The sequence below is a fragment of the Lygodium microphyllum genome, chromosome 15 (assembly GCF_053477565.2).
Source record: "Lygodium microphyllum isolate KBCC chromosome 15, Lygodium_microphyllum_v1.1.10, whole genome shotgun sequence".
NCBI classification, from domain to species: Eukaryota; Viridiplantae; Streptophyta; class Polypodiopsida; order Schizaeales; family Lygodiaceae; genus Lygodium; species Lygodium microphyllum.
Genome location: NC_141149.1, coordinates 59389103 through 59398583, shown reverse-complemented (window position 1 = coordinate 59398583; position 9481 = coordinate 59389103). Strand labels below are relative to the sequence as shown.

At 36.9% G+C, this 9481-nt stretch overlaps 2 long non-coding RNA genes across 2 annotated transcripts; both read right to left on the bottom strand.

The window, feature by feature from the left end:
- LOC148024587 (uncharacterized) lies at window positions 1–416 on the bottom strand. Its single transcript, XR_015693250.1, has 3 exons — window positions 387–416; window positions 158–277; window positions 1–48 (listed from the first exon to the last, which is right to left on the bottom strand). It is a non-coding gene; the product is annotated as an uncharacterized LOC148024587 (long non-coding RNA).
- A 21-nt stretch (window positions 417–437) lies between these two features.
- On the bottom strand, window positions 438–967 carry LOC148024586 (uncharacterized). The gene is made up of 3 exons (XR_015693249.1): window positions 845–967; window positions 616–735; window positions 438–506 (listed from the first exon to the last, which is right to left on the bottom strand). It is a non-coding gene; the product is annotated as an uncharacterized LOC148024586 (long non-coding RNA).
- Between the last annotated feature and the right edge of the window lie 8514 nt (window positions 968–9481).

The window sequence follows — 9481 nt, the reverse complement described above, 5'->3', positions numbered from 1 at the left end:
GTAGAAGTTGAGTTCTTAATAAATCATTGTTCTTCACCCTCGGAGATTCTTGGAGTAAAAAAACAAAGGAAAGCTCAGTATGCATGTAACTTGTATACATTTTGTCTAAACGAGATAAAATTTAATAGTGGAGCAACAAAAAAACAAGACAATATACCTGTAACTTTGTTTATAGAGAAACCCTAAGATGTTGAAGAAGAAGTTGAGTGTTCAAAATCCCAAAGATGTTGTAGAAGTTGAGTTCTTAATAAACCATTGTTCTTCACCCTCGGAGATTCTTGGAGTAAAAAAACAAAGGAAAGCTCAGTATGCATGTAACTTGTATACATTTTGTCTAAACGAGATAAAATTTAACAGTGGAGCAACAAAAAAACAAGATAATATACCTGTAACTTTGTTTACAGAGAAACCCTAAGATGTTGAAGAAGAAGTTGAGTGTTCAAAATCCCAAAGATGTTGTAGAAATTGAGTTCTTAATAAACCATTGTTATTCACCCTCGGAGATTCTTGGAGTAAAAAAACAAAGGAAAGCTCAGTATGCATGTAACTTGTATACATTTTGTCTAAACGAGATAAAATTTAATAGTGGAGCAACAAAAAAACAAGACAATATACCTGTAACTTTGTTTATAGAGAAACCCTAAGATGTTGAAGAAGAAGTTGAGTGTTCAAAATCCCAAAGATGTTGTAGAAGTTGAGTTCTTAATAAATCATTGTTCTTCACCCTCGGAGATTCTTGGAGTAAAAAAACAAAGGAAAGCTCAATATGCATGTAACTTGTATACATTTTGTCTAAACGAGATAAAATTTAACAGTGGAGCAACAAAAAAACAAGACAATATACCTGTAACTTTGTTTACAGAGAAACCCTAAGATGTTGAAGAAGAAGTTGAGTGTTCAAAATATCACTATTCTTGACTGTAAGAGACTCCTAGAGCATCAAAATAAAAGAAATTACATGTCAGAGAATACACATAACTTGCACAGGTTTTCTCCAAACGAGATAAAACTTTACCATAGAACATCTATGGAAGAGAAAAATATACCTGTAGAGTTTTGTGAAGAGAATCTTAGGGCTTTGGTAAAACAAGCTCTGCTCTCATAAAACACATGAAACTCTCTCTGTGCTTGTGCAAAGCAAATGAAATTTTACAGGGTTACAGACAGGGCAAGCAATAGTGAGGCTGTAAAATTTCGTCAGGAAAGAAGAAGTGGGGAAAGAGATATGACAAATTTGAGTTCTGCCTAAGAAAGAGGGGGAAACTGAAAAGGGGAGCTAAGGGAAGATTTGGTCCAAGATATGGCTAGAAGATTCATGTTACATGAATCTGGAATCCCAGCTCTCCCATTGGTTAGGCCTATATTTGTTTATTCACTCCTTAAGGGGCAAAAAAGAGAGTCCATATTTCTCCTAATGGTGAACATGCATTATTTCAACTCTTCCTCTTCATAAGAATACACAAATTATTTCGACACTGACAACTATTCCTTTGACAATCGAGATAATTCTTGTGACTCTAGACATAGTCAAACTTCATGGCACACTGCTTATTCAGATGCAAGTGACTCTGCAAAATCTGATTCAGAATCTAGCTCAAATATAGAAACAAATACTACTGAAGATTCTGAAGATGACACTGTCCATCTTGAGAATTTTAAGCTTGTGAATGCACATGCAGTGCATTTTCCTAGAAGAAAATATAAAATTGACAAAATGTTCATTGGTGCTACTTCAACAGTAAGACGAGAATCCTCCCGAAAATATAAGGAAAAACAAGTTAAGCAAAGCTCATCAGAATTTGATGATTGTGATACAACTACAACCTCTTCAGCAAAAAAGCACAAAAACAAGGTAAGACAAGAATTCTTTTCCAATCCATATGCTCTTCCTAAATCAGGAACACTTGGCCCTGAAAGTAAAGGACAAGCCAACATGTTTATCCCCTACAATCTTGAAAAAATGCATCAACCCCGTATTTCCTCACAATTGATGCAATCTCTTTCCTTTGTAAATACTAGTATCCAACAAGCTAGAGCTGATATGATCCAAGCTTTTACCTTCATGCAACAAGAACTACACTCCCTATGTAAAATCTACCGTAGAATTCTAACATGATAGAAAGACTCGGATCATGGTACTACAACTATTTTACAAGAGTTACATTCTTCCTCTATAAATATTCCTGCCACACCATTCAACCAAATCTGGCTATTTCAACCTCAGATACATAAGGTTAATGCTATGAATACTAGAGGACCCATTCCTATGATATGTATACAGTTTAAAAACATGCCCCAATTTTCTCTATATATAGATGCTTTGTTGAATACAGGCTCTAGCCTAACAATTGCTCCTTTTGAGTTGTTTCCTCCACATTGTATCAAAGCTACCACTCCAATCATAGTGGAACTTTCCAACAATAAGAAGGTCCCTTTGATTCATGTGACTCAGGCTTATCTACAACTTGGCTCCATTAAGGTCCCCATTGGTCCAATTAATGAAGCAAATGATATATGACTTACTCATTGGAACTGGCATTTTACAAAATTTGGTTCCTTACACCTTTTGGTCTGATCATTTTAACATTTCCTACAAAGGTAAGAAGGCCGAAATACCTTTTCTCCCTAAAATTGGCAGAACAATATACTCAATTGTGGAATCTACTTCCCCCCAAAAGGTTGTTGCCCGAGACCAATGGATAAAAGATGAAATGCAACTACATGCCTTGACTATTCAGAAAATACAAGATCATCTTAAGACCTTTATGTATGAAGACCCATTGTTGTATAGAGAAAAGTGAGCCTCTTATGCAGTCTCTCTTCCCATATAGCCTAATGTTATTCCAACAAAGGCAATTCATTTCGGCATGAAGGATGAAGATCTTATACTCTGCAAAGAAGAGATTCAAACTCTTCTAGACAAAGGATTTATAGAACCAACTACTTTCCCCTAGGCATGTCAGGCTTTTTATGTCAATAAACATTCAGAGCAAAAGTGAGGGAAGAAAAAAATGGTTATAAATTATAAACCTCTCAATAAATATTTGATAGGCCATGGACATCCCATTCCCCTGAAAGATTTATTACTTAAAAAACTCAAAAAAGCTTATATTTTTAGTAAGTTTGATCTGAAGTCAGGATTTTGGAAACTCCCACTCAAAGCTGAAGATCGCCACAAAACTGCTTTCTGTGTCCCACAAGGTCGCTACCAATGGATAGTCCTTGCCTTTGGGATTAAGATTGCTCCTACCGAATTTCAAGAATGGACAGACTATTTTTGCCAGATTCCCTTTTTGTTTGGTATATATAGATGATATCCTTGTCTTTTTAGAGACAATTGCAGAGCATATCAAGCACCTTAGTCAATTTGCTAAGGTAGTTGAAGATGCTGGCATGGTCTTATCGCCAACTAAATCAGTGATGTGCTCCACTGTTGAATTTCTAGGTTTGAAAATCAACCAAGGCACAATCAAGTTATAGGACCATGTTCTAACCAAAATTCTTGATATGCCTGATACTTACACTAGTGTGAAACAACTCCAACAATTTTTAGGATGTCTGAATTAGACAAACTCCTCCACACCCAATATGGCAACTTATTTCAAGGACCTTTACCTGCTACTGCAAAAAGATCATTTCCATTGGAAACCACTCCACACATTGGTTGTACAAAACATAAAAAATCTCATCAAGCATTCCCCCACTTTGTCTACCCACCTAATTCCCATTAATCCTTTACACTGATGCCTCTGATTCTGGTTGGGGTGCTTGTTTATGTGAAGAAGAATCTTCCACTCTTTACCCCTACAGAAACACCTCATGAATATTTACTGGTACTCAACAAAATTACCCCTCCTATCAACTTCAGATACTGGCTATGATCAAAGCTATAAAATCTTTTAGATTTTTTATTGAGTTTTCCCCATTCACCATTAGGACAGACCTCAAACATGTACCAGACTATCTGACAAAAAAGGCTCCTAATGAGATTGGGAATAAATGCCTTTTGTGGTGGTCCCTTTTCTTTGATGCCCTTGATGTAACATTCCAACGTGTTCTTGGCATCCAAAACACTGTAGCAGACCTTTTGTCCCGACAACCACCTTGACAAGTGTAAAGGTCATGTACAATATTCCCCACAATGTTGTTAAGAAATGGCAAAAGCCTACATGCTTGTATCGTGGAAATTAAAACCATTGCAAATCATCATGCTTCTATTGGGTCGAAGGTCAAGGATGACCACATGATTGCACTTATTTAGAATAGCTTAGGTAAGAAATACAAAGCCTTTAACACATCAATTTTTGTACGAACAAACCCCCTTGATTTGTCAGGTGTAAAATTCCTTCAGGTGTAAAGTCCCTTAATCTTTATGTGTATAACTATATACGGGTGTGAACACACCCTTATTTGTACCCTAACATATAAATACATTTTATTCTTTGTGTACTGTGATGACTGGCTGGTACACTCATCTTGGGATTCTCTCACTCTCACTATTAATGCTCCTCCTACTCCAATTTTGACTCACATTCCATTGTGCACTCATCCCAACAAACTAGTATCAAAGTTGCATCGCAGGTATGCATGCTTTTCGAGATAGGCGACGATGTGTTGACAATGTTTCAAGATTGTTTTGTGCTCACATAGATTAGGTTGTCACTTTTCAGACACGTGTGTACCAGTGAGGCAGTCGACATGCCAATTTTGGCTAGGTGGACCAAGCAATAGGTCAAGTTGTGCAAGTGATTGTTTTTAGCTAGTGTGAGGTCAGGTGACTACTTCAAACATAGTGATTGGGTCAAGCACATGTAGGGATAGTCCAAGTGAGTCAATGTAGGCAGAATTTGCATAGCCAAATTGCACGACACGTTGATGGGTGCCTTTCATCATGTTTTAGGTAGTTTTTTGTCATTTTTTTCCTTTAATTTTTACAAGCACGTGCCTTGGTCATTGACGAAGATTCATTGTGTAAGCACAATTCTTGCATTTGTGCATACTTGTGCTTGAAAATTGGGGGGTTTTCCTAGATTTGATATTTTTCATGCATAACACTGACATTGGACTTGGAAATTGTGTATATTGGTCTTGACAATTTTGGGGCTTTTCTTGTATTAGAGAAATTTTGCTCAGCTGAGCTGAATTTACTAACATTGGTGCACATTTGGACTTGAGAAATTTGGGGCTATTCCAATAATTTGCAAAATTTGCTTGTTTTATACTTTTGGGAACATATATTAATGCAATTGGGGCAAATTGGTTAGTGAAATTTTGGGGCTTTTACTGAAATTTGTGAATTTTGGAAAAATTGATGTGTGAAATCCACTTGGGACATTGTTAAGGCAATCTTAGTGCTGTAAATAGTGAAATTCAAGTTTATTATCCCCCGCTTGTGAGATTTTGAAGAAATTGCAGACAATTTTGATGTTTTTGTGTATTAGAAGTGTTGTTGGGCACATATTATGCAATACACATGTTAGGAAACTCTATTGAGTTGATGTGTTGCTGAATATCCATGGTCTAGTAGTTTTAGTGATCATTTGTATATTTGGGATTGTTGCAAATGTATTTTTGGTGATATTGCTGAAGTGGGAGTCACCTTGTAGTGGTGTATGCAAGGAATGTATACTGGAATCTCAATTATGTTGATGAAAGACATTCTTTCTACTCTTGTATATGTATTTGGATCAAATCTTGCTCTTATTTCTTGAAACTTTGGGTTGAAATTAGTTCTATATTTAGCCTATTATTTATTGTCATAAAATATAGCATTGGTACTTGGACTTTGCTGAATAATGACCACTAATGCTTCAAGCATCAGTGACACTAGATCCATCAAGAGGTTTGATGACACTAGCTTTGATGTGTGGAAGGATAGTATGCAATGCATTCCATTTCTCAAGGACTATGATGATGCTCTCTTGGAAACCAAGCCTGCATCTATGACATATGAGGATTGGTCTAGACTCAACAAGAAGGCCATTGCATACATTAAAATGGTTGTGTTTGATGATGTACTTACAGACATTAATCATCTTGATACGACTTATGCCATATGGAAAAGTTAATGCACACTTATGAAAACGCAACTACAGTGAATCAAGTGCATCTCATGCATAAGCTTATGAACATGGAGTTTGATGAGTATAATCAAGCATTTGAGCATTTGAGTGCTTTCACAAGGATTTTGAGTCAGTTGTTGTAGGACTTTGGTTTGTAGCCCTTCAATGATAAACTGAAGGCTATTTTCTTGTTGATGACTTTGCTTGATAGCTAGGAGTCTTTGGTTGACAACCCTGCTTTAACCTTTGATGGTGTTAGGAGCTCTATTCTCAATGAGAATATCGAAAGAAAGTCTAGTGGTGGTGAAAGCAGTGGTTCAACCTATTGGCTTAGAGGCAGGTTAGAGAAGAGGGATAATGTAGGAAATAAAGGCAAAAGTAGGAGTAAAAGCAAGAGCAATTAGCAAGATGTTACTTGCTATCAGTGTGGGCATAAATGACATAAAAAGCCTGATTGCTGGTACTACAAGACAGAGCAAGAAAGAAAAAAATAGCAAGGGAAGAAAAATAAGGATTTCAAGAAAGATGATGATGACAACTCTCCCTCTCAAAAGAAGTTTCAAAGGAAAATGTTGCATCTAGTATGGTCATTGAAGAGCTCTTTGACACTGGAGATATACTTGTTGTAGCCTCATGTATTGATGCAAATGTTATGGTAGCAGCATGTGATATGCACATCACCAAAAATGAGGTTATTGATGTTTTACTTTCAGCTCATGATGGACTGCCCGAATCATGGATAGTGGATAGCGGTGCCTCTTTTCATGTTACTCCCTCATTGGAGTCTTTTTCAAAATACACTGCAGGTTGCCTAGGGAAGGTTTACTTGGGCAGCAACTATAAATGTGAGATAGAGGGTGTAGGTGCCATTTACTTGGCCCTTGAAAACAACCAAGAGTTGATTCTACAAGATGTTAGATATGTACCTAGCATAAAGAAAAGTCTATTGTCAATTGGGCAACTTGATGTAAGAGGATATTTTACTACCTTTGATGGAGGATCTTGGAAGGTCCATAAGGGCTCTATGCTGATTGTTAAAGGCAACAAAAAGGGTAATTTGTACTATTTGAATTGTAAAGCATTATCTAGCAAGTTTTTGGCTATGACTGAAATTCACTCATAGATAGAACTTTGGCACAAAAGACTTGGCCATATGAGCCAAAAAGGCCTTCAGGTTCTCTTCTCTTTAGGGACTTTTGATGTAAAAGGCTCTGGTCTTGACTTTTGTAATGATTGCATATATGGAGATGAAGTCTCCTTATTACTCTGGTGTTGTTAAGAAGTCTAGTGCTCTTGATTTCGTACACTCTAATGTGTGCAGTGTGCTTGATATTTCATATGGGGGTGCACAATATTTTATTGCTTTTATCGATGATTTTAGTAAAAATTCATGGGTGTATGTGTTAAGGAGCAAAAGGGAAGTGTTGGATGCCTTTAAAAGGTTTCTTGCTTTTTTTACCATACAAAAATGGCTTAAGTTAAAAGCTATAAGAACGGATAATGGGGGAAACTATGTTTCTAATGAGTTCAAAAAGTTTTTTGAGATGCATGGGGGTGAGAAGGAGTTGATAGAACCTTTTAATCCTACTTCAAATGGCATGGCTGAAAGATATAATCGTACACTTTGTGAGAGAGTTAGATGCATGTTGTCCATAGCTAATCTTAAAACTGAAGTTCATGTATGCAATCACTCTCCCAATTGTGCATTGGAAAATGGCATTCCTAAAGAGGTTTGGCCTAGAAAACTTGCTTCATATGACCATTTGCGTGTCTTTGGTTGTGATACCTTTGTGCATGTTCTTGTAAATCAGAGGTCTAAACTAGACACAAAATCCATCAATGGCATCTTCATGGGATATGGAGATGAGGGAGAGATGGGTTATAGAGTTTGGCTTCATGAGGACATGAAGATAGTATGTAGTCGAGACACAGTATTTAATGAGGCAAAGTTGCCGAAAAATGCTACGTAGAGTGACCTTGACAAAAGGAAGGTCAAATTTCAACATGAATAGTTAGTTGTTGAGCAACCATTAGTTGAAGATTCTGTTCCCTTTGATGTTGAAAATGAGTAGCAACCTATTGTGCTACAGCTTGCTAAGGGCTATACATAGAAGGAAGGCATAGACTTCCAAGAGGTTTTTTCACCAATGGTGAAGATGACTACATCCTTGGATTTTGAGTTGGATTAGATGGATGTGAATATTGTTGTTCTTCATGGTGACCCGGATGAAGAGCTGAACATTAAAAATCTCAAAGGTTTGGCTATTCTAGGGAAAGAGAATTTTGTTTGTAAGCTGAAATGTAGCTTATATGGGCTGAAATGCAGCTTACAAGGGCTGAAAAAAGCCCCTAGACAATGGTATAAAAATTTTGATACCTTCATGCTCAACCACGGATCTAACATAGTCACATAGATCACTCTTTATACACTAAAAAGGTTGATGATGGAATTCTTATTGTGTTGGTCTTATATGTGGATGACATTGCTAATTGCATGAAAGCATAAGAGTACTTTGAATACTCTTAAAAGGCAATTGAGTTCAGTCTTCTCAATGAAAGATTTGGGGTTAGTTGAACACATTTTGGGCATGCACATTAAAAGAGATAGATGGTAGCACTTTTTGTTTCTCTCATAGGACAAGTGCATCAATAAAGTACTTGATAGGTTTAATATGGCTAATGCTAAACCTCTTGGTGTGCCTTTACCACCACATACAATGCTTAGCAAACCTAATTGCCCAAAGGATGATGCAGTTGCTAGTGCAATGAAAGGTACACCTTATGCATCAGCTTGTGGTTCTTTGATGTATGACATGGTTGCAAGTTGCCCTGACATTGCTCATGTAGTGGGAGTTGTTAGTGGATTTATGTCTAACCCTGTCAAGCCACATTGAGAAGCAATGAAATGTGTCTTTAGATAGTTAAAAGGTACATAGGAGAAGTGTATATTCTATGGAAAGGTACACTAGAGTTGTAGTGATTCTATGATTTAGTCACGATAGGAGATCTTGACACTAGAAATCTACGCATGGGTATGCCTTTACTTTGGATGGTGGAGCTATTTTTTGGTGTTCAAGGTTGTAGAAAATTGTGGCACTGAGTACTACAAAGGATAAATATATTTTAGCCACCACAGAAGCTTGTAAGGAAGCTATTTGGCTTGTCCATTTGGTCAAGGATTTTGGTCTCTCTTCAAGTACTCTAGTGCTTGGCTGTGATAGCCAGAGTGTTGTATGTTTGGCTAAGAATGCCATGTTTCATGAATGTGCGAAACACATAGATGTTTGGTACCACTTCATTTGATAGGCCTTGGATGATGGTCTTGTCACACTGACTAATGTCAAAGACCAAGATAACCCTTCATATGTTTTAACCAAGAGTCGTGCAAAGGCTTAGCATGAGCATTGCATCCAATTAGT